This window comes from Coenobita brevimanus, chromosome 99 (genome assembly GCF_032717465.1).
Source record: "Coenobita brevimanus isolate Jiangsu-jjx chromosome 99, ASM3271746v2, whole genome shotgun sequence".
NCBI lineage: Eukaryota > Metazoa > Arthropoda > Malacostraca > Decapoda > Coenobitidae > Coenobita > Coenobita brevimanus.
Window position 1 is genome coordinate 7,622,892 of NC_137052.1, and position 7,379 is coordinate 7,630,270.

General features: G+C 40.9%; 1 protein-coding gene and 1 long non-coding RNA gene across 2 annotated transcripts in view; one reads left to right on the plus strand and one right to left on the minus strand.

The window, feature by feature from the left end:
- The window catches only part of LOC145414420 (uncharacterized), a 45,004-nt gene extending 40,173 nt beyond the window's left edge, over positions 1–4,831 (minus strand). The window contains exon 1 of the mRNA XM_080283955.1: positions 4,708–4,831. The gene's annotated coding sequence lies outside the window, so the exon portion shown is untranslated. The remainder of the gene's footprint in view (positions 1–4,707) is intronic.
- The window catches only part of LOC145414369 (uncharacterized), a 471,209-nt gene that overhangs the window by 225,865 nt on the left and 237,965 nt on the right, over positions 1–7,379 (plus strand). The gene's annotated exons all lie outside the window — the stretch shown is intronic.

Genomic DNA, 7,379 nt, shown 5'->3' on the forward strand with positions numbered 1-7,379 from the left:
CAGTACCAACAACAGAATTTAGGCGTAAATCCCTGGAAGCCGGAATGGGAGCACCAGTGTTATCTAATAAGGTAGTCATGGCATCAGCCTGGGCTTTATTCTGAACAGTAGCTATGCGAGACCCATCACGTAGGGAACGAAATGTCACATCCTTCCCAACATGACGGAGTAAAAGTAGATGGAACTCCAAATCATCTGAGGCTAGAGGAGCATGAGGGGGAATGGTGAAATATTTGGTCCAGTTCTGGGGATCAAATAACGAAGATGAAAATGACTGGTTTTAGATAAAATGGAAGGACGAATGCGTGAGGAAAATACAGTAGCAGTGGACTTTGGGTGGTGGAGATTTGAAACAGAGGAGCTCAGTGTCGAGGCAGAGAAGGGTTCGTAAGGTTGTAGAGTGGCAATGTTGGAAGGGTTGGATACAGGGGGAGCAACTGAGACAGCGACGGCGGGTGTATGGTAGTCGGTAGGCATAGTTGATGTAGTTGGTAAGTGTTCATCAAGAGAAGTGTCCATAAGCGGTTCAGAGGTCGTCAACGAATTAGGCATGGGAGGTAGTGGTAAGGGGGCCCCTCCCGAAGCCCCTGCATTCTCTGCTTCGAATGCCAAAATGAGGTCTGACTACGAGAGGCAGGCAGAGACGTCCGCACCTCGCCAAGGCTCAGTGTGGACTGAGAGAGAGAGAGAGAGAGAGAGAGAGAGAGAGAGAGAGAGAGAGAGAGAGATGGAGAAATGAATTCCCCGAGCTAGGCAACTAAGGCCATATAGCCCCGTTGGGTTACAGGAGGACGCTACCCCACCCGGCGACGGTAGCCCGGGCGAGAGAGAGAGAGAGAGAGAGAGAGAGAGAGAGAGAGAGAGAGAGAGAGAGAGAGAGAGACGGTGGGGGAAGGGAGAAAACAAGCACTACAGCCCAGAGTCGTATAGGGCACAATAATGTGGATTACATTGTTTGTGAATGTTGTGCTCAATTTAAGCCTGCAGTTAAATAATAAAGTATTGTTAGCATCCAAATCTTGGCCGTTGACAGCGTGTGCGATAATAGTTAAGCCATAATTTACTGGACATGAGAAAATTTGTGGCTAAGCACTAACTGGCAAGTGGTGGATGAAGGTGGGGGAGTTGGGGGTTGAAGGTGGGGTAGAGCTGGTTCCGATCCCACTCTTCCCTCTCCCCAGGGTACAGGGGAGAAGGCAGGGATAACCCCGGAGGAAGAATTAGTGCGTATGAATGTACCATCTTACGTATGTACGTGTGTATGTACCCTCTTCTGTATGCATTTATGTAAATGTGTATGTACCCTCCTATGTACACTCGCGACCCAAAGGAAGTATCCAGGCCTTGTCGATGCCGTGGCCAGGAAACCAAGAATGGTCTGGTGTTCGGACACAGCTTCAAACCCCCTCCCCTCCTCCTTCCTCCATCATCCAGTCTCAACTACAACCACTTTCCTTGATCTCTTGATCTAGAGGTAGCTCACTCCTTTGTTTCGCGGTAAGAAACACACACACACACACACACACACACACACACACACACACACACACACAGAAAGGTGTGATAAAGTAAAGAAAGAAGACAGGTCATTACTTGCTTGACTGAAGTCTGTTAAATAATAACACCCACTCTCTCTTCGAGAGCGTGGGTGTAATTAATGTAATTCAGTAAGTAAAAATATCTCTGTAACGGGTGAGGCGTGTTCTGTTCTAAACCTAATAAACCTATCAGCCAGTAGCAAGAATAAAATAGCAGTTTACTTCATGAATGAACTATTTGAAGAGTGTTTGTTTGTTAGTATGTCTTCATATGCTTTAAGTATTCCTGTCCGGGAGAGCCGTATTTTCAGGTGAATAAAATCATCTGGCAGTAATAATATTGCAATACCAATTAATGGAAACTGATAATTCCAGTTAATGTGAACTGATAATTCGGAAACTGCCTGCCTCACTTTCGTTCTGTTTATTTTACCTGCTCCTCTGTCTTTCCCGTCTTCATCTTCAGAATGAGTTTCTTCTCATTATACTGAATAAAATCGTCTGTTTTTAGCAGGAGTGAAATAGCAATCAATGTGAAATAATGATTGAGAGACTGTCTGTTTGTCTATCACCTTGTCCGTCTGCCCAATTGCCTATGATGTTTTCCTCTACAAGAGGGGTCTGTTATCACTTAATTTGAATAATGTTGTCTGGTGAAATTAATAATATAATATAATGTCAGCGTGAATCGATAATCCAGAATCTGTGTCTTCCTGTTTGTCTGACTGTCTTATTTAGGAGGCGATTTCTTTCCGAAGATGGATGTAATCGTTTGTCTTTAGCAAGAATACAATAACAATGATTCTTAATCTCAAATTGCGTGTGTCTGTGTCTTTCCTTTTCCTTGCGGGAATAGTTAATATTCAACCTGGCTTACTAAATGTTTTTATTGATATTAAGAATAAACTAAGTACACTGACTAATCACTCTTAAGGCATATGACAGTCTTTCCGTCAGTTTTTCTGTCTATTTCTCTAACGATGACATCTGTTCAACAACATGATTCCCTGTCAGACAGAATTCCAAGGAAGCTTGAATGTTAAGAATGTCGGCGCGCACACTCATGCATGCACACGCACACTCAGAGATGCAACACTCACGCACGCACCAATGCACATGCTGTGTGTGTGTGTGTGTGTGTGTGTGTGTGTGTGTGTGTGTGTGTGTGTGTGTGTGTGTGTGTGTTCAAAACAGTACGCTTAACGCACTAGGCCTGGGATGGCCGTTGTTAACGTTTTGGTTTACTGTTAACTATATAACCATTAATATTTTGCTGCAGCGTGTTGGTAGTTAAGTATGATATGCTTTTACATACCCTAGAGTTTTATGTTTGTGTATTAGCAGTGTGAGCAAGAGTGTTAACTATGAGGTCAGCTTGAGATGTAACTGCCAGTTAAGAATGGCGGGTGGGGGTTGCGTTGGGGAGGGGTATGGCGGAGGGTTGGGAGCTGGGGAAGAGGCGGGTGGAGCTCTTTTCGTCCCCTCCTCCCCTCTACCCTCTGTATACAGGTTTGGGAAGGGGCATCCCTGAGCAGAAATTAGTGCTCGTGAGTGCAATGCGTATGAAAAAATTCCGACTGCACAACAACATAATAAACGAGCGAAATGCAAAAAGGAATGAGCGTTATATTGGCTGAGTATGTAAAATATTGTAATGTTTCGCTTAACATTCACACTTGCTTGAAATTCTGTCTGGCAAAGAACCATGTGGCTGGACAGAAGTCACCTTCAGAGGGATGGACAGGGAGACGGAAGAAATGACGGAATGACAGGCATATGCCTTGGAGAAAGTCAACGTTGTTATTTTATTCTCAGTATCAACAAACACATTGTGTAAGCCAAGATGAATACGAGTACAGTATAAACTATTACGGCAAGGAAAAGGAATTACACAGACAGACACGCCCATTGAGATTTGGGATGTGTGCTATTTTATTCTTGCTAATGACAGACGATTACATCCATCTTCGGAAGGAAATTACCCTCAAATCAAGGTAAACAGACAGACAAACTGATAGAGACACTCTGGATTATTGATTCATGTTGACTTATTTCATTTTTGTTTCCACTAGATGGCATGATTCAGATTATGTGCTAACAGACCCCTCCCGTAGAGGAAGATGTGATAGACACTGGGATAGACGGACAGAGGGAAAGACAAGCAGACGGTTTCTCAGTTATCATTTCACATTGATTGCTATTTCACTCCTGCTAAAGGCAGACGATTTTATTGAGCATAAACGAGAGTGAAGTCTTTCAACAGATGAAAACGTGAAAAACAAAGAGGTAGAATAAACAGAATGAAAGTGCGGCAGACAATTTCCAAAATATTACTTTCACATTAACTGGAATTATCAGTTCATATCAACTGGTAATGCATTATTGTAACTGCCAGATGAGTTTATTTAGCTTAATGAAAATACGATTCTCCTGATTAGGAAGACGTAAAACATATGCAGAATTACTGCATAACAGACAGACACTTTCCAAACACCATAGTTCATTCATGAAGTAAACTGCTATTTTACTCCTGCTACTGGCTGTCAGTTTTATTTAGCTTAGGGTAGAACACGCCTCACCCGTGACGCTGATATTTCTGCTACTGAATTACATTAATTGCACTGACGCCCTAGAACACAAAGCGGGTGTTATTTATTGCAGGACTGAGTCATTCTCTCTCTCTCTCTCTCTCTCTCTCTCTAGTGTGTGTGTGTGTGTGTGTGTGTGTGTGTGTGTGTGTGTGTGTGTGTGTGTGTGTGTGTGTGTGTGTGTGTGTGTGTGTGCTACAAACCGCGAAGCAAAGGAGTGAGCTACCTCTCGATCAAGGGAGGTGGTGGTAGTTGATAATGGAAGGATGGAGGGGGAGATGAGGGGGTATGAAGCTGTGTCCGAACACCAGGCCATTCTTCGTTTCCTGGCTACGGCATCGACAAGGCCTGGATACTTTCTCTGGATCGCTAGTGTACCGAGGTGTTTATCAGTTGTTTCTGTTATACTCTTGTTTGTCGTTAGTTGTTGCTTAGAGGTTTGTACTGATTGTTATCCCTGTCAGATGTTTATCAAGTTTTGAACATTAACTATATCAAATATACGACCAAGATTTAAAGCACATACAATCGTCATATACACTTGCAACTCACAGGTAAACAGTTCAAGTTTCTCTACCTACTTCACGATTTTTTTTTTTTTTCCTTCTTCTACGTTCTCACTTCCTTCTTTTCCATTCGTTGCTTCAGGTGGGTAGGTGATGCCCTCAGCAGATTAGTGTCCGCACTATTCCTGCTCCATCTGAGGCATTCTGTTTAATAAAAATAATCATATCAATAATTTTATAATAATAAGAAGAAGAACAACAACAACAATAATAATGGTAATAGTAATAATAATAATAAGAATAAGAATAAGAATAAGAATAATTATTGTTATTATTATTATTATTATTATTGTTATTATTATTATTATTATTACCGATTATAATAATCATAATAATAAAATTTATTATCATTATTTTTTGTATTATATATTTATATACCGGTATGTATGTGTGTAAATATGTCCATGTATGTATGCATGTATGTAGGTATCTAACATATATCTTTGTCGGCTGAACAATCTCCGTATCTGTCTACCTAGCTAACTACAATACTTACCTCCTGATGTATGTATGTATAAATATATGTATTTATGTATTTCTCAATTCTCACTGTCACACTTACTGTACACATTAACCTTGGAAGCAGGAAAACCCATCAAAGGGTCGACTCACGAGCTAAATAGAACACCACGGCTCCAAGTACAACAAAGAACACTTGTTCTGAAGGACCTCTCTTGAGGACGAGGGGGCAACCACACACGTGCCGTGCACATGATCTTGTTAATATGTAAGCTCTCTCTCTCTCTCTCTCTCTCTCTCTCTCTCTCTCTCTCTCTCTCTCGCAAGTTCGAGCCTCGCCCGGGGCTACCGTTGCAGGGAGGGGTAGCTCCCTCCTGTAACCCAGCGGGGCTATATGGCCTTAGTTGCCTAGCTCGGGGAATTCATTTCTCCATTTCTGTCTGTCTGTCTGTCTGTCTGTCTGTCTGTCTCTGTCTCTCTCTCTCTCTTAGTGGCGGGCAATACAACCATTTTTTTTTTTGGTAATCGCAATTGCTGATTACTTTAGGGAAAATAATCGATTAGTAATCGATTACCTTTCCGATTACTGGAATCTGGGCTTATATGTTTGTTTTTCAAGGCCCCACTCCTTACTGTATCTACCAGTAGTATTGATAGATACAGTAAGGAGTCAGTAGCTATACCTGTAGAAATATAGTGAGTGGTTACAATGATTTCTTACAGCCAGTTCACAGGTATAACAATTATCAGCCTAATTTAGTGAGTGGTTACAATGATTTCTTACAGCCAGTTCACAGGTATAACAATTTTCAGCCTAGTTTAGTGAGTGGTTACAATGATTTCATACAGCCAGTTCACAGGTATAACCATTAGCAGCCTAATTTAGTGAGTGGTTACAATGATTTCTTACAGCCAGTACCGACATATTATGGAAAAGTATCTTATTCCAGCTAATTCCAGTCAGTTTTATTTCCTAGGAAGTGTACAGTCTGTTCTCTACCCCCTGTTGAGTGCCTTCCCTTTTCCCTCTCTGCCCTTTGCTCTGTGGCTACAAGCGCAGGCAGCCCCTGACCCCCTTGTATCGCCTGCCCTGCCTCCCCTCTCTCTGTATTAAACTTCTGTGTGATATTAAGCGAACTCATTACTTGCATGCATTATTACACACACACACACACACACACACACACACACACACACACACACAGCCGGTAGATGATGCATTGTGGTTTTATCCTAATCTACCTAAATAGCAGTTGTTTTATCATTCCTGTCTAATGCCAACTGTCTAGGGGTATTGACCAGCAATATACTCACTATCTGGCAAATAATACTTTGTAGAACACAAGGGAAGATGTTTACATTTTCCAGCTCGTGCCTTACCAACTAGCGTAGTGCTCTTGCACCCAGTGGCATTAAAGAAAACGGTCAAAACGTACATAACGTTTTCTTTTATATCTCAGAGAAAATAATATTTTTCTGATAAAATCAAAAGTAAATGTGCATCTTCTGTAGTAATCGTTTCAAGTAATCGGTTATAAAAAAAAATCGATTACTACATTTTTTGAAGTAATCGAAGTAATCGATTACAAGTAACTGATTACGCCCATCTCTCTCTCTCTCTCTCTCTCTCTCTCTCTCCGTATATCTATCTATTTGTCTTTCTATCTATCTACTTGTTTATATATATATATATATATATATATATATATATCTTTATATATATATATATATATATATATATATATATATATATTGATAATGGAACAGAGGACGGAAAAACTAATGAATAAAAAAATAATCCATACACCAGATTATTGGCGTCCTCCATTCATAAAAAAAAAAAAAAAATCTGACAATGACTTGAACAGCTGTAGGTTGAAACTGAGGGAGAGACAACTCTGGAGAAGGGAACTCCAGAGAGATACGGTTCTGGGAATAATAGAATTCTGATGGGCAGAAGTTCTGCATTATGGCGTGTGACATTCCAGTTATGAGCGCTACCAGATGCCCATGTAGTGGCATAATGGACGCAACTTCATCTGAGTATTTGCCATCAAAGTATCTATAAAATAATGTAAGGGAGGCAACATTCCTTCTTACTTGCAGGGAAGGTAATTTATTTGTAATGGCAGTTTTTTTTTTTTTTTTTTTTTAACAGAGCAGAGGAAGGAAAAACAAATGAAAATAAATAATGCATACACCAGATTACTGGTGTCCTCTGTTCATAA